Source organism: Triturus cristatus, chromosome 2_2, assembly GCF_964204655.1.
Source record: "Triturus cristatus chromosome 2_2, aTriCri1.1, whole genome shotgun sequence".
NCBI classification, from domain to species: Eukaryota; Metazoa; Chordata; class Amphibia; order Caudata; family Salamandridae; genus Triturus; species Triturus cristatus.
This window is the reverse complement of record NC_140582.1, coordinates 1,164,460,046-1,164,478,428: the sequence shown is the minus strand read 5'-3', so window position 1 is coordinate 1,164,478,428 and position 18,383 is coordinate 1,164,460,046. Positions and strand designations below refer to the sequence as shown.

At 44.7% G+C, this 18,383-nt stretch overlaps 1 protein-coding gene across 2 annotated transcripts in view; it reads left to right on the top strand.

Moving 5' to 3' along the window:
* Window positions 1–18,383, top strand: part of ANKRD53 (ankyrin repeat domain 53) — a 159,807-nt gene that overhangs the window by 22,611 nt on the left and 118,813 nt on the right. Inside the window, exon 2 of one of the 2 annotated variants that reach the window (XM_085642708.1) lies at window positions 15,668–15,762. The exons of the other annotated variant lie outside the window; for it this stretch is intronic. The gene's annotated coding sequence lies outside the window, so the exon portion shown is untranslated. The remainder of the gene's footprint in view (window positions 1–15,667; window positions 15,763–18,383) is intronic. 2 annotated transcript variants of the gene reach the window in all.

Sequence of the window (18,383 nt, the reverse complement as noted above, 5' to 3'; positions counted from 1 at the left end):
CTTGGCGTGTGTAATAATAACTATGTTGAACCCATGTGGAATTGTAATACACATGTATTACTTCCAGGGGAGCAGTCTCAGGAACTTACTGAAGACGGTGCACAGTCAAGAAGAGGAGAAGCCCTCTTTTTGCTGCTGTCCGGCATGTCCCTGGACATTGCGCCGGGCGCGTGGCTGCGTCCACACTCCTTGCACTGCTTGGGCATCTCTGGGCTTCTTTTTCACCCTGAGGAGGCTTCAGTGAGCAGCTGGACTGCCAAGCTTAAAGGCCGTTGGCAGTTCTTTGCAATCCAGAGTGGAACGAAAAATGTCAAACTTGGGCTTCTTTGTTTACAAAACAAACAATAACTTTCTGCAAAGTGGGGTGGGCAAGCCTTATAACCAGCCCTCCCCAAAATGGTTGTCAACCTGCAGGACGTTCTACGAGTTTTCCAATGTAAGAGGAAGTAGAATCTTTCCCTGTGATGTCAGTTCCTGGTTGAATCATATATAAAGGAGGCAATCAAGAGAGCGTGATGCATCACGACACGTCTGCTCCCTCACGTTCTCCACTACCTCGCTACTGTTCTTGTCCCAGATGTCTGCTTCTAGCGGTTCAATCTTCTTCTAGATTCTCTACCTGGAATTCTTGCTTGACTTCTTTCTCCTTCCTGATGTTGGTGGGAGTTTGGTGCACTACTGATTATTTAAGTATTAATCTTCATTTTCAGTCAAGAGCAGGACTGCCAAGGATATTTTTAAGCAGAAAGTTGGCACCCTTTATGTATTCTATTCTTTGCAAGACGGCACCGTTGTTTTTTTATTTTAAGCTTTATCATTTTGGCAGAGAACAAAATAGTGCAGAATCACATGGTCACCGTCATCATCATCATAGTAAAATAATAAGCAGCAATGCAGCAAATAATTTGGAAAAGCATGACGGCATTTACACAATTTGCATGTTAAAGGCTGTGTGATCCCAGCTGGATAATATTGTAGAGAACAGAACTTATCATCTTCTGAGCACACTCTTTCCCCCATGGTTAGCCAGCTAATACTGAGTGGCTAATATCGGAACTCATTCAACTGATGACCCATTTATCAACCCCTCAGACTGCATTGCAGACATTCCGTGAGGAGATGGCAGTACAAGCAATATGGGTAGTGTGCGTTGTCGCATACTTCAGCCCACACCCTCGGGGACTATGCCGCGTTGTAGCGGGGAGCCCGCAGCTTGCTGCAGATTGTTTACGTATTGTCTGTAGGGACCCCAAATGTCTTTAGGCCGGGAAGTCCCAGGCAGGAGACTGGCATACACCGCTCAATTCGTGCTACAGTAAGCCAGGTTGCACAGCCAGCCTGCCACGGTTGGAGCGGTTTTTCGACCCCATAATAGGGCGATTTCCCGTTTAGCTAACAGCAAACCGAGGGATGTAAATCGTCTGATATTTTTGGGAAAGTTCACCGTGTATCCCAGCAGCGCTACTTCTGGTATGGGGGTAAGGGTCAGCTTTGTCATGGCCCCCAGTGTGTTGTGTACTTCCTCCCAACATGTGTGGCGCTTCGGGCAAGTCCATGTAAGGTGGGCAAAATCAGCGTGTGGGGCTGCGCACTTGCAGCATGTGTGTGGCCTAGTTGGGTCTATTCTGTGTGCTTTGGCGGGGGTGTAATACATGCGGCACAGGAACTTGTAGTGCAGCAACTTATGTCTACTGTTTAGTGAGACGTCTTGTGTTACAGAGCAGCACTTAGCCCACTGATCATCCGTGATGGGATGGCCCAGATCTATCTCCCAGTCCACGCGGATCTTGTCGTCACAAACGGGGCGCAAGGACGCGCAGGCTTTATACAATTTAGAGATGAGATGTGTCCCGTTATGGCTTTCTATTATTAATGTTAGGGGCGGGAATGTGCCTGGCTCTAAGGAGAAACCATGCAGCGTAGCGCGCAGTGCAGAGCGGATCCGATTCAGTACAAACTGTCCATAAAGGTGACAGCCTGAAAACGGGGATCTTCCGACGGGGAGAAAATGTGCCCTTCAGGGTATAGGTCCCGAAATGTGGTGATGTCAAACTTGGCTAATGTGCGCTGGATCAACTTTTCTCCAGTAATCGGAAGCCAACGAATATTTGGAATAGGTAGGGCGGGGGAATACAGTGTGGGAGCAGCTGTGACTCGATGTAGCTTTTCCCAGGCCCAGCAGGTGGTGGAAACTGTCTGTATGCCAATAGGGTCTCTGGGAACACCCCTGGGTTGCACAGTCGATAGACGGTTGGAAAGGACAAAGTCTGCCTCCGGACGAAGATAGGGGATCTGTGCGTCCGGGTGAAATCACGCATAGGCGTAGCAGCATTGGGCCACTAAGTAATACAGTTGAAAATCTGTTACGCCATATCCTCCTCTATCATAAGGTAGGGTAAGTATTTGCCAGCAAACGTGGGCCTGTTTACCCCCATACTAGCCTAACAAGAAGCTTACGCAATTGCAGAAAGAACCCATTCGTGAGGGGGATAGGATTATTATTGAAAAGATACAAAAACTTGGGCAGTACTATCATCTTAATAATTGCGACTCGACCAGCAATGGACAGGGGCAAGTGCAGCCATCGCTCAATCTGGGATTCAAGAGTGGTAATTGCGTGACCGTAGTTGAGGCGAAGGATCTGGTCAGTGTTAAGATGTATATGAATGCCCAGATATTTAACAGATTCAGTGCACCATTCCAGAGGGAATTCACACTCCCAGGGGATCGTACTGGGGGTCAATGGAAAAATCACTGATTTACACCAGTTGATATCTAAGCCGGAGAAGAGACCAAACCGAAGAATTTCTCTGATTAGAGGCTCTAGGTTAACCCGAGGGTGCCTCACATAGAGGATGGTATCATCTGCATATAATGAAATTGGGAGGGGGCCGGTGATAAATTGCAGGCCTCTTTGTAGATGCCGTTCGTGAAAGTGACGGACCAGAGGATACATGGCCAATATAAATAACAGAGGCGAGAGGGGGCAACCCTGTCGCGTGCCACAGGAGAGGGAGAAAGGACGGGACAGGGTTCCGTTGATGCGGAGTCGAGCTGTAGGACGGCTGTATAGTAGGGCAATGGTGGCTATAAAGCCAATTGGCATACCCATACAGCGCATTATCGAGAGAAAGAAAGGCCATTCTAGAGAATCAAAAGCCTTCTTCGTGTCTAACAGGATAGCAGCCGCCGGTACCGCAGGATTGATTCTATGGAGAACTGAGATGAGTGTCCTCAGGTTCAAGGAAGTGGAACGATGGAGAACAAAGTCAGATTGGGCCGGAGATATGATGAATTCCATCAACTGGGAGAGGCGATTGGCAACGATTTTAGCTAATATTTTGTGGTCTAAATTTGAGAGGGAAAGGGACCTGTGTGAACCACATAATGTCGGTTCCTTTCCAGGTTTGGGAAGGAGGATCCCGACCGCTTCCCTAAGTGTGGGGGGCAATACTTGCTTCTCTAGGGCCTCCGCATAAACCTCAATCAGCTGCTGGGCAAGCAGATCTTTGCATGTCTTATAAAAGTCTCCCGTGAAGCCGTCTAAACCGGGGGCGGAGGAGCACCAAAGGGTGGCTATGGCTCCAAGCACCTCGGTTTCCGTGATCAGTTCAGCGAGGAAGTCTTGCATGTCCTTTTCCAAATAAACCAATGCAATTTCTGACAAATAAGCATCCTGTGCCGAAGGGTCCCCCCTGACCAGGGGGAGTACAAGGCTATGAAGCAGTCCAGGAACTCCTCGCGGATCTCTGAAGTGGCATTGAGTATCTGAGCCGAAGAAGAGTGCACCTCAGTGATGCAAGCTTTACTGTAAGGAGGCCTTAGCATTTGTGCCAGCACCCTGCCCGGACGCTCACCCTCTCCTTACCGCCTGGCTGTTTGATATTTACCTAAGTAGAGGATGTCAGGGTCCGCGGCGTTGCGAAATTCAATCATGAGGGCTAGTCGATGATCTGTTGTGGCCAGGACTGGAGAGCGTAATATAGCATCATCCAAGTACGCAAGTTCGCGCTCAATACGGGAGATTGTGGTGCGAAGCCTTTTCAGCACACCCGAGTGTTTAGCGATGCATACACCTCTTATGTATGCCTTGCAGCCCTCCCACAGGACCGCCCATGAATCCACTGACCCAGTGTTTATAGTGAAGTAATCTTCTATTGCTTCGCGTACTTCTTGTTTAAAAAGATCATCTAGGAGCGCATGGCTAGGGAAGCGCCATTGGCATTCAAATCCCTCTGGACGGGGGATCTTCAGACTGAGCTGCACTGGGGAGTGGTCTGGAGTAGGTTCTGGGAAGTGTCACACGAGCCTGAAAACAGTCAGAAATGGCTGGGGAAACTAGCCAAAAGTCAATTCTTGTTCGGGTGTTATGTTGGTCCGCATAGTGTGTGTAGTCCATGTGCGAGGGATTACGCTGGTGCCAGATGTCCATTAGGGAGAGCTGCTCGCAGAGGGCCATGAGAGCGCGTCAAAAACGTGGTTTGGTGTCCGGGGTGGAGGCTGTACTATCTAATGCGGGATTGAGGAGTAAATTGAAATCTCCCCCCATCAAGAACAGGCAAGGGTCCAGGTGTACTAACTGGGCCTGTAGAGTGTGATAGAATTCAGGTCAGTCAGTGTTCGGGGCGTATACGCACACAAACGCCACCCTGTGTCCCATGAGAGATCCCGTGACAATAGCGTATCTGCCTTCCCTGTCCCTAACTACGGAGCCTAGGCTAAAGGGGACTCGTTTGTGTATGAGTATGGCAGTACCCCTGCCATAGCTACTAAAGTTGGCAAAATAGTGGTGTGTGCCCCAACTGGCCGCAAAGCGGAGTGAATCAGTCTGAGGTGAGCGCGTTTCCTGTATAAAGGCCACATCAACATTATGTCTGATGAGATAATGAAGAACATGTCTTCTTTTACAGTTGTCGTTTAGACCCCTGACGTTCAAAGACATAAAGGACAGTCCAGAAGGACCGTCTACATTACCCAGCTGCGCCATGTGAGAGACTATGGAATATGTCATGAAAATGCAACAACAAAAACAATTATATTGTGACAGAGAGCATGCCTGCATCCAAATATGAACGACTGTATCAAAGTTCTGAGATCTACCATGAATCAGATCAACAACCCCCCTCCACACCCCTCCCAGCCACTTCCAAAAGTGAAAGAGGCATACCCCCAATCTGAAGGCGCATCTCAATATACCAATCAACTTTGTACTACAATAACAAAAAACCTAACAAGGTATACGCAAGTCCCAAGAGAAGAAACAACCAAAGGTGTACACCACGGGGGGTGGCAACACCATGCCAGTTATGCAGTCATTAAAAACATACTGAAGAACAGAACATAACTATCCCCATTTCTGAATGTTATCAGACAGTCTCCTGCGGAGTGGTGCGATCAGCCCGTACTGGAAAAAAGTTCCATGCTGGCATTGGAGCCGCTACCCAAGGGCGAAGATCCGACCCTGCCTGCCCCTGAACGTGCATTATTCTGCTTGTAGGTGTGGCAGAACTCCTGTGCTTCCATCGGGCTGTCAAAGATGCGTGTGCGGCCGTTGATGTCAACCCTCAACCTCGCCGGGTAGAGCATGCCATACCTCATGCCTAGGTTCCAGAGAGTGGCCTTGACCCCGTTGAACTTGCAGCGGGCTTCCTGGATCATGAGCGTGAAGTCTGGATAGAGAGCGATTTTGGAGCCCTGCCAATCGGTGTCACCCTTTTCCCTGGCGAGGCAGTGTCTCGGTCGCGGAAGTTCATTATACGAGCAAAGATGGGCCGCGGAGGAAGGCATGGATTTGGCCTAGGGTCCAAAGAGCGGTGTGCCCGTTCTATCACGAAACCTGGAGTGAAGGACTCCTTACCAAACATGTCTGCAAGCAGGATCTCGACAAAGAGATCTAGTCGGCCCGTTGACGTAGATTCCGGGACCCCTAGGATGCGAATGTTATTGCGCCGACTGCCCGCCTCAAGGTCTTCGTTCTTCATTGCCACATCTTTAAGAATGCGCTCCATTCGGTCCAGTCGTTTAAGGGATTGCGCCGTTCCGTCCTCGATGTCGGAGATTCGTGCCTCCGCCACGTCCAAGCGCTGATCTTGTGCTTGGATTTTGGCCCCCAAGTCCTCCAGGCGCTTATCCAGCGCGTCGAAGTGACCATCAAGGGCGTGGAATCCTGCTTTCATTTCCAGCAGTAGCGTAGAGGTCTGCGCAGTTAGGTCATCTGTTGCGTCTGCGCCTAAGTTGTGCTCTTCCATGGTGGGTTCGTCACCGCTGCCTTGAACAACGATTTTTTCGAATGGCAGGGTCTTTTGCTTGGGGTCCTTACGGCCCATGCCGCTGCAGGGTTGGGTTGTGGGGGCTCCTGAGCTGATTAGAGTGGAGTAGATGGGCACCGGTGTGGGACAATATTGGAAGCTGCTGGGTAAGAGGCAAGACCCCTTTTAGCGACTGGCGTGGCCTGATAAAATATGGGGGGGTACGTTGGCTGACAGAGCGGGCCGATGTGCCTCGAACTGTGGTGAATCAAGAAATCAAGTTCTGGCCCCCCAGTATAGCAGTGTCCACAGGCCAATGAGGTACGAAGGCAAGCTGGAGCGGGGCTGGACTCATAAAGCAAATCGTGCCAGCGCTGCTGAATGGGGAATTGGGCCTTTGTGCAGGGCGCCGAGCTTCGTGGTGTAACACATGGTTTCCAGTGTGATGTGGCCCACTAACAGCAGCCTTAACAATAGGAGCGCACTACCAAAGTGGCGCCGCCGTCAATGGCTATCGACTCCTCTCTCGCGCCCCGGCACAGCAGAAGGCAGTCCAGTGTAAGCCGGTGTGGCTGAGAAGATTTCAATATAGATGAATCTTCGAAGAAAGTTTATTTTTGTACAGTTCAGTAAGCCGGACAATGGGACTTCTAGGCTCCTCAATTTAGCAAAGTCTTTTGATAGTGTGTTTAGAAGTTCTGAAATATCATATTTATGAAGGATGGGGTATTTTCTGGTATCTCTAAGTCGAACCCAGTGCAACCTATGAATAGCAGGTAAATTGTGGCGAGTGGTCTTGCCCTACGAGATTTTTACGCATTCCGACGTTCTAGTTCACTTTGAGGCCTGACACACAAGGACCAAGAGGGGTGACTAGGCTTCACACAGGAAGCACATTACATGTTCTACGAAGATGGCTGTTTTTGGGAGGCGCTCTTTGTGCTCACCCTATAATATCCACATTCTGGGTAAGTAATGTATTAGGGGCTCCAGAGGCAGAACAAACAACATGGTGGACAAGTTGCATCTGTGCCTCGTGTTTCTCGTTAGGGTGACCTATTGAGTTTTCTTTAAGTTTTGTGAAAATACATGATTTTATTGTTGTGCCGAGGTCAGTTTTATTTAGCACTTTTTTGTAGGAAACCTCAGTCCATCCAGTAACTATATTTCAATGTTTTGTGAATATAAATCTTCATAACCTGCTTGTCTAGTCTTTGGTAATCTAATCGTCAGTCTACCTGGGAATTCTTGAGCATCCTGCCTCTGACTTTGCCCCTGGGGGCTGTAGGACTGGCCCCATAAGGAGGCAGCTGCTGATACAGAGTACGGCTGTTTATTATGACTTCATGAAGTTAGGAGGGCATGGCAACAGTATCAGCTTTGGCCAGAATGGCCATTGAAGTATGTGAAGCTACTTTGTAATTGATTGTTTGGTGATAGATACTGGTTTACTGTTAAGCCGTGTGTTTAGTGCACTCAAAAGTTGAGCCATAGTTAAGCAATTGTTATTCTAAACGTCCAGAGAGAGAGTTGCAGCTTCAGCACTGACCCAGCGAACCAACTCAACAGTCACGATGTGCCACAGATCAACAAGAAAGGAAAACTGCGACTCAATAATTCAAGGAAAATATAGAGCTGTGTGGCTCAGGCTTCAGTATCCAAAACCAGCAGCGTCAGATCTAATCTGACTTCCACAGAAGAACAGATCCGCAGCTACAGTCAGTGTATGTCTAGATACTAGCGCGGTGACGCATTGTGCTGTCTTACCACTAGCGATAGTCGACGCGTTGTGCTCTCTTACCGCTAGCGATAGTCCACGCGTTGTGCTATCTTACCACTAGCGATAGTCGACGCATTGTGCTGTTTTACCACTAGTAATAGTCAAATCGTTGTGCTCTCTTACCGCTAGCGATAGTCAACGCGTTGTGCTCTCTTACCACTAGCGATAGTCCACGCGTTGTGCTATCTTACCACTAGCGATAGTCGACACGTTGTGCTGTTTTACCACTAGTAATAGTCAACGCGTTGTGCTCTCTTACCACTAGCGATAGTCAACATGTTGTGCTCTCTTACCGCTAGTGATAGTCGACACGTTGTGCTCTCTTACCACTAGCGATAGTCGACGTGCTGTGCTCTCTTACCGCTAGCGATAGTCGACGCGTTGTGCTCTCTTACCGCTAGCGATAGTCAACGCGTTCTGCTCTCTTACCGCTAGCGATAGTCGACGCGTTGTGCTCTCTTACTGCTGGCGATAGTCGACGCGTTGTGCTCTCTTACTGCTAGTGATAGTCGACGCGTTGTGCTCTCTTACCACTAGTGATAGTCGACACGTTGTGCTCTCTTACTGCTAGCGATAGTCAATGCGCTGTGCTCTCTTACCACTAGCGATAGTCCACGCATTGTGCTATCTTACCACTAGCGATAGTCGACGCGTTGTGCTGTTTTACCACTAGTAATAGTAAACGCGTTGTGCTCTCTTACCACTAGCGATAGTCAACGTGTTGTGCTCTCTTACCGCTAGCGATAGTTAACGCGTTGTGCTCTCTTACCACTAGCGATAGTCGACGCATTGTGCTCTCTTACTGCTAGCGATAGTCAACGCGTTGTGCTCTCTTACCGCTAGCGATAGTCGACGTGTTGTGCTCTCTTACCGCTAGTGATAGTCAACACGTTCTGCTCTCTCACCGCTAGCAATAGTCGACGCGTTGTGCTCTCTTACTGCTGGCGATAGTCGACGCGTTGTGCTCTCTTACCGCTAGTGATAGTCGACGCGTTGTGCTCTCTTACCACTAGCGATAGTCGACACGTTGTGCTCTCTTACCGCTAGCGATAGTCAACGCATTGTGCTTTCTTACTGCTAGTGATAGTCGACGCGTTCTGCCTTTTTACTGCTGGTGATAGATGGCTTTCAGATGGAGACATCATGGCTCACAGTTGCACTTATTCCATAGACGTAGCATGGCCCTTGAGCAGAGCATGGGTGTGAGACATACCCATTGGGTTTGGTGTGTTCACATAGAGGTAGTCTACAGGGGAGATCAAAGCTGGATGCCGGAGAGTGAGATGTACTCATCTGTGTTAGTGTGTGATGAAGGGCGATCGTTGACGTCAATTCACCAAAATACCAGGGTTAGCGGAAGGGACAGCGCACACCCTTTGACCCCAGATGATATTACTTTCGGCCTCTCGCCGGCCTCCTATGTGCTGCTGAGGGGTTATGAGATGGATTGAGAGAAAAAAATGCAGAAAGGACTTGACTCCTAAGACAAGTGGTAGCTAGGTCACTGCCGGGGTGGGGGAGGGGGTGAGAGAGGGGGGAGCAATCTAGGGATTCAAGCCCTAATTCTATTCTCCTCCATGAAGAATGTCACTCTCCAATCATTTCTTTCAATATGGTTGCTTGTCATTCCTTGTTCTCATGGAGCAGGCCTGGCCTGGGGATACAGCAGTGAGATGATGCAGCAGCCATAGGCTGCCACCTAGTGATGGCACCAAATTACTGGAAAAAGAGGCTGAAAAATATGGGGAGTCCTGCAGCAGGCAAAATTAAATTTACTTTAGATTGCACACAGGAATAGAAGGCTACATGATGTCTGCAACGTTTCAGATCATGATGTTTGCATTTTCCTAAAAGGTTGTTGACATTTTCTTTAGTAAGAAGTGGAGCTGTTTTTGATTTGTGTTACTGTTTCCGAAGTCGGTGTCTTAAAAAGACATAAAAACATTGCAGTGGTTTTCTAACGAAACTTTTTCAGTGTTCACTGGGAACACATGTGGTTCTCAGGATTATAAAACATTTGCTCTGTGTATCTGTGTCAAAAAGAGCACGAGTTTTGTTATTGCACATTTTTTAAATATTTATTTATGTCATGCTGTTGAAGGTGCTTCCAACTTATGCGAGCTATAATGCTTTCTAGAGTGCACGAATGTACATAACTGCTTTGATGTGCACACTGCTGGTGCATATTTGATTATACTTACTTAAGGTTTCAATAGGTCATTTTCCAGCACATTATAGAACATAGAAACACTTTATGTAATACGTTTTTGAGTATATGGTCTGCCTCTGAAACGTTAATGTCAATTCACAGCACATGCATCTATCCATTGACATGTTATCTTGCCTTACTCATGAGCTATAATTTACAAATCTAGATACATATGCCTTCCCTTTGTATTTTGCAATTGAAAATGTCTGCTTTTGCTGAAAAGTAGCAAAGGAACAGCGGTAATTTATTGCATTAAACATGCCTGCTAATTTTGTAGGATAGGAGATGTACGTTATTTCAATAAACTCCGGGGTCTGTTTATAAAATAGAACACAGTCACCTCTCTGCACTGTACTATGTGACAGGAAAGGGCACAAATACGCCATATTTAAGGCAATATGGTGCCTTCCTGCCTTTTCCTCTGTGCTGACCCCCTTTTGGCAGCGTAGCTGCAACACAGGCACCCTTGCACTATGGCACAAGGGTGCCTACATTGCATGTAGAATTGTTTTTGTGCAGGAAGGGACACCTTCCTGCACAATACCAATCCTGAGAAGTATATTTCCCTATCTATGTGAGCTGCAGAATCCAGTACATATAGAAAGAGGAAGTAACGAGGAGAAATGAAGATATTTCTCCTCGTTACGTCTCTCCTGAAAAGGAGTATTTTTTTGGCGCATTCCCAGGTTTACCAGTTCTTGTAAATCTGGGAATGCGTCAAAAACCATGGGAGTTGCGTGGGAACACCCACGCAGTGCCAATGGAACGGCTTCCCAGGGCAGAGTAAGCCAACGCAGCGATTTACCCTGCATTGCCTTACTCCACATTAATAGAGCCACTCAGGGCCACAAAAGTATCCTTGCGTGGCTTCATAAATCCGACTTAAGGTTTGCATCACTCTTGCACCAAATTACGTGGTGCAAAAGCAACGCAAACGACCTCGTAAATAGGCCCCTCAATCCATAGGCTCAGATTTACTGTATGTTTGCACGTGTACTCACGCGATGCATGGTGGTGCTTCACAGCTCAATGCGGCACTAAGGGCAGTGAGATCAACTTTTGTGTCCATAAATCTTTTTGCACTATTCGTTGATTTGCCTGCTGACCCAAAATCCCATTGTGCCACTGAGCGCCAGGTGCTCCCCTCAAACAACCATAGGTTTTGAATCGAAGGCTGTGTTGTATAATGTTCCGGAATCATATTCAAACCTGTGTGGATATGCACATGTATAGTTTTTCCTTATAAATGGCATTCTAAGTTCATGGTCCAGCCACACCTGTATTGGAATGTAGAGCTGCTGTTAATATCAGTTGCCAGCAGGTCTGAAGCTATGAAGATGAATAGTACTCTGCTGCTTGTTCAAACCTGCTAGTGTTTTATACAACTTCCTTGGATACTCCTTTTTAGGTCGAGTATTCAAGACCTCTTGTATATACTTGAGTATATACTTAAATGTGCATGTACTTTGTGGGCTCTGGAGATCAGCCCTAGGACTTGTCTGCTTCTGCTTAGGTACTTTTTTCTTTTCAACTGCCTCTATTTAACTGTCTTGATAGAAAAGGACCAGTAGAGGTCAGTAAAATACCAGAATTGCTTTCTGCTGAGGGATTTTTATTTTTTTATTTTTCTGTCAACTGCCTCTATTTAACTTTCTTGATAGAAAACGACCAGCAGAGGTCAGTAAAATACCAGAATCACTTAAGCATTCTCTAGACTCCAGTCCATAGAAATTGTCTTCCACGAGCAACCGTAGACAACAATATTTTTTTCAAACCTTGTATTTTCAGTGATCTGACCACCGAAGGCCCTGATTTTGTATTAAAAACAGAGCTTTGGACTATACCATTTCCCGCTGAAGGCAATATTTCTCTCCATGTGTTCCCATAGCTGGCTTGTCACGCAGTTTGGTGCTTACTTTCCCTCCATGTTAAATAACAGTAGATGTTTCAGCACCCCGGCGGAAGTGCTGCATAGCATATAAGGTCCCAAAGGTGAGACCGATTGCATTGCAAATGCTTGTTTAACAATTGGCGACGAGGAAGAAGGTGCCGGATACCATTCGCAGCACAGGAGTGGTACTGTTTTTAAAGAACCCTGTTTGCATTATAAGTCTTTCCATGGAATATTGTTGAAGCAAAGTGGGCTGAACGGCAAGTCTGGACTGACTCAAAAGACTGAATTTAACTGAAACTTCACTGCAAAAGTCTGAGAGATTTACTCAATGAAAACCTTTACAATCGCTTCAGCTAGTAACTGGAGGTTTGGGACTCACAACATTATTCAAGTGTGCCATGAGCATCTCCAAAGCACATCAATATTGCTTGCGTGCAATGTGCGCCGTGCGTACTATGATGTATACTGTCACCTTACTTTTACACTTCTCTTGGATCTCGGAGGATCGCCACCTTCAAGTGGTTGAGGAGTTTGCATGTCTCAGGGACTTGGGGACATATTTACAACGAGGTGATAAAGAATTATCGCTGCTTTTGCGGCCATTTTCGGCCGAAAAGCGGCGATAATTTTATCGCCTAATTAGCAAGGCCACGCTAACGCGTGAAACCTTGCTTTAGCGTGGGGATTCCTAACGCCCAGCTTTGCATCTCTAATGAGATGCAAAGTGGGCGTTCCTGACCTAACATGACAGGAGAAATGTCGCTAAGCGACATTTCTCCTATCATCAAGCTCCACGCTATGAAGATAGCGTCAGGAAAAGTAGCGATAACAGGGGTTATCGCTACTTTCCTTACGCCTGCTTCAGGACTGACTTAGCCATGATATCCTATGGAAGGTGGATATCATGGCTAAGTTTGTGAATCCCTATCAGCAAGCTAACGCCACATTGCGTGAGATTATCGCTGGGTTTCCAGCTATAATCTCACGTTAGGCAGTTAGTGTGAGGATTTTTATCGCTGAGGAGATAAGCGTTGATAATAGCACGCTATCTCAGCGATAAAAATCCACGTTACCCGCCGATAATTATCCTCACGCTAAGAGCGCGGAGCGATAATTATCGCCGGGTGTTGCTGATATGCCCCTAGGAGAGCTATGCCAGCGGAAGCATAGTTTCTTGGTAATGTTGCCCAAGGTGGGCAAGTCAAAAGGTAGAGACCAGTCAAAAGGTAGAGACCAGACAAAGTGCGATCACTAGTCCTCCAGGTTGGGCAAAAGGCGAATAATCATGTCTCTTAAAAACAGAAGCAAGTACCACTAAATCTTCCAGGCATGAGAGACTCCCAGAATCTCTGCATGAGACATGCATGATTGACAGTACTCATAGCCGCAAGGAAACTATTGACAGGATGACAGAAGTTCTGAGTGCCAAGTGCAAGACCAGAATCGGACTGTGGAATTTATGGACTATATGTGGCGCATGAAAGTTGTCTAAAGAAATATCTTAGATGAGAAAAGGCAGGCCAAAGAACACCTGGAGGTGGAATATGGAAACAGAAATGAAGGCCCTGAATCACAGCAGGACCACTGTACGCAAACTTGCACCATAAAAACAGAAGCTTCATTGCTGCTCTACCTGCCAGATGGCATAACAGGCAATAGTAGTAGTAGGAATTTATTACCTACATGAAGTCCATTGAGGGTGACAAAATGGTTACAGAAATGAAGAAAAACATATTTGTACACTGGCTAAAGTCAGAGGGCCACGTGGTGATCAGAACAATGCCACACATCTCGCACTCAAGAAGACAGGAGGACATTGATGAATTTAAAGAAGCAGTATTAAGATTGTTGTGTAGGTTTAAGCCAAACTCAAGCATAGTGTTAAACAGATGTTAAATGTTGTACCTGAGCTCAAAAGGAAGGAGTATCCTTTGATGCATTTCTTACAGCACCAAGAGCACCTTTCTATGCCGTAGAATTTAGGGCATTAACTGATGAAATTATTATAGATCAAATTATTGTGCATGTTACTAGTAAACAATATTGAGGCATAACTATGGGTCATGGGAGATCCTAAGTTATAGGATGCTTTTACAACAGTTAAGGTGTAGGAACAATCTGAGCTATGGATGTTGTCTGTGCAGAATAATAGGTGCATGGAGTGTGGTAAAGAGGAATGCAGTGGAAGTGGAAGTAATGCTCGCATTGGTGGTTTCTTTTGTTATAATAAAAAGAAAACTCAATAGTTTGTTATAGATCCGGGAGCTCAAGTCATGTTGCTTTATCATCACAATGTCCTGTAATGGGCCAGCAAGGCCAGAATTGTGGGTGCATAGAGCATTTTGCTTGTGTGTGATAGGGCGTAAAGAACAATGGGATATCTCTTAAAGGAAACATTTCTAGCATTAATAAGGGAGAAGACCTGAAATGTTGGTGTGAGTGTATGAAGGAAACTGATGATAATAAAAGAATCTGCTGAACCATGACAGGCTCTAGCACAGATAAAGAGGAACTAAGGGTTGAGGGACCACCCAAACGTATAGTTACCATTTTAAACAAACAATTGGGATTGATGGTAGATTCTGTTCACCATGGATGATCATAAGAAAAAAATATGTTTGTAACAATTCAGTGATGTGTCGATGCTGGAGGATTTCAGAGTCTAATAGCAGAAGGTTTTGATGGGTCTGTCATTGTTATTATAGGATATGAAGATGTCTTATTGACATTATAGGAAAGAGAAGCTCAAATTAAATTGTATGTGACAGTTAAAAGTATGGATGTATAAGGTTGGAGAGACCAATTAAAGTTAGGTGTGGTGGTAAATTCTTAAAAGCAGGAAACCTGTGTTGCTGTTGTCTATGACAGCCAGTAAGAGCTGGATACATAGTCAGTTTCCCAAGATTTTTACTGATGAATTTGGTAAAGTAAAAAATGACTCACACAAAATCAAGATTAAGAAGGATGCAAAACCTGTAAGGAAAAAGTTGAGAGAAGTATCAATTTATCTGTGACGTGAGTTAAACAGATATTGGATGATGTGATGAAAGAAGAGATTATTGAGGAATTTGAATCATTGGAGTGTGTTTCTCTGATAGCTCTGTGAAGAGACGCAGACAAAAGTTTGAGCTAGTGCGTATATCTCAGTGCTCCAAATGCTAACATAGTAGTGGATCGACTACCCCTCTCAAACATTAATGAAATTGTATGCATGTTGGAAAGAGATGACATGATCTCAGCTTTGCACCTGAGGTCTGCCTATCATCAAGACCTCTGAGGCTATGCCATTTTAACAGAATTCTGTTTCATTTAGCCTCGGCAGCGTCTGTATTCCAAAGAGTAATGTTACAAATTTTCAAGGATATTGATAGCTAGGAGAAGTGTTTTTAGGGGTGATTTTTTTATATTCTTCAAAGATCACCAAAATCCTATTAGGGAAGTGTGTAGGAAGATGGAAGAGAGTGAGCTCACATTTAAGGGAAGTAAATGTAAATTGTTTCGTAATTCTGTCAAATATTTGTGTCATGCCTTGTCAGGTGAAGTTGTAGTACTGAAGAAATCTTATTCAATGCCGTTTTGAAAACCCCTGCACCCGACAACAAAGAAAAGCTGCTATCATTGCCTGAAATATGTAAGTACTACTGTAAATTTATAAATAATTTAGCAGGAAGAAAGGAACCTTTAAGAGAACTCACAAGGAAACGTGTAGTTTATGTGGTCAGGGAAACTGCAAACTGCACTTCACCAAATTAAAGTCAAGTCAAGTCAAAGAAAGCTTTATTTTGACAAACAAGCAATAAAAGCACGTAAAAACAATACAATACATTTTAGAAAAGACAATACATTATATCATCATAAAAGCTATATACATTGTTTATGTGTTTTATAGTTAAAACACTTAGAATGTGCAAGTTTTGAAAGTATTCTTGGATTGACTCCCTCATACCTACTCATAGTTCTATGGCGGGATATAGTTCGATGTACACTAAAAAGTATAATTTCTACATTGGGTGCGAGAGGGGAAGGAGTGGAACATATTAAAGCAAATGACTATTTCATTAATGGTTAAAACTCATAATGGGTACTAAAACCGGAGAGCATCCTGAAGATGTATCATTCTGGTTTCACGCTATTGATCATTTCCCAGTACCAATAAGAGGTGGCAATAGGGATCTGTTGTTGCGGCAAAAGGAATCAAAATGGATATGCCGTTTGAGGGGAACAAGTCTGGGACATAACATGGATGGGGAGATGCACTATTTCCTGTAAACACTATTGCTTCTATTTATATAAGGAAACACATTTCAGTTCCTTCTAAGGAAAAGCATTTGGTTCAGTATGTCCTGTAAATATTGATTCTGAATACAAAATTTGAGTTTGGTTATGACTTGGGTGTGATACTAACCATAAAGGACCATCTCTCATTGACTAATACTACTCTGTTTTTCTCTATACTGAAATGCTCTGTATTCACTGTTTATGCGTGTTCTATACAATATTTTATTGTCTGTACTGTATCTGCTCTGGCCACTATTGGCATCTGTCCAATAAGGCACTTTTGATTTTACATTCCGTTCCTTGGAAATTGATGGTTCTAGTCTTACAATGGAAGCTTGATTAGACATTGTCTTTAATTGATTATGCATATGGTCTATTTTCCACATGGCACGATCCATCTTACACGTCATGTTGAAGATAATGTCAGCGGAATATATATTTGAATTAGGATTTACTTTCCATTTGTATAATGCAATTCTTGTCAATATTGATTTCCATGAGCTATTATACAAGTATTGGTATCTCTAAACGCGGCACATCCAAGATGGTAAAAACCGTATTTTGATATTTTATTCTTAGTATCTCATAATGCGACTTCTGTTGAGTTCACTGTGGGATCACAATGTTCCCAAGATTATCGTAATTTGGTTGTTTTTGGATGTCGTTTTTGTATGTTACACCGAGGGGGCACTTGGCAGATGTTAACTTGTTGTGCTTCGGATATTAACTCAAAATAGGTGGGGTAATTTCCACCTCATATTGTTCATGCTATTATCCGTGCTGTTATATGCAGAACTGGTAATACGGCTTCGCCCCTCCCCTTCCCCCCCACCTCCCCTCCCCCCCCTCTTTTAACTTTGACTTTTAACCTTTGACTAGTATTGCCTTAAGAGGTCATGGTTTAGGGGTGGCACATGTAATAGTCTTTCACTAGCGTATGGATATGGTTCTATGCAGTGACTATTTGTGGGCTTTTACGAATGCTCACATCTTGGGTCTGGGTTTATATACATCCCCGTTTGTCAATTTTGTATTTGCATTTAACTTCCAGTCATTTTGGTTTTATTACACGTTAGAATATTCTTAGCTTATAATCACAGCCGGGAGTCTGCCAGATCTATATAAACTTAGGGACCATATACCATTCAAATATGGCGCTAAAAAAGCCGAGTTCATTGACTTCTTTTGCGTTTGCATTTAACTTCCATTTATTATTTTTTTGTTTTTATTTCCCGATTCTCGAAAGTTATTTTCGTATTGGATATTCAAATTTATTTGGTTTCAATTACACGTTAGAGCATTCTTAGCTTTCAATCTCAGCCGGGAGTCTCACAGATCTATATAACCTTAGGGACCGTATACCATTCTAATATGGCGCTAAAAAAGCCGAGATCACTGACTATACACTATGAGGAGGGCTCGAGTGATCAGGTGTTTACTTGAACACGTGACATGATTGGCAGATCTCATTTAAGACGCCGGCTTTCCCATACACGGTTTCGTCGTTGATTCGGAAGAAGCAGACTTGTAGTCATTTAAGACGAGAATGCTGATGTTTCTGTCAAGCTCTTAATAGAAAAAACGTATGTTTTCTATTAGTACTGTCTATTCTGAACTTTAGGGGGAGTTTTTGACCATGATTAGTGGATCTTGTTGAATGAATAGTATCGTTATGATTTATAAGGCACAGGATTGCAAGCCAGCAGGTTTCACGGGTTGTCTGTTTATCTAAGGACTTGGCGCACAACCCCTTTGGTAGTTGCTTTAAGGATTAAAATGAGATTTTAGGAGCGGATGATGGATACGGGATTATCCACTTGTAATAATCATCAATCTATTGTTGTAAGTTTGTTTAGGCGTGAGTTTGTTGAACGCGCGCTCATGGTGATTTCCGTTTTTCTTTTAGTGATTGGAGCCAACACATTGGCATCAAAATATACAACAACATTGTTGATCAAATATATATACAGTTTC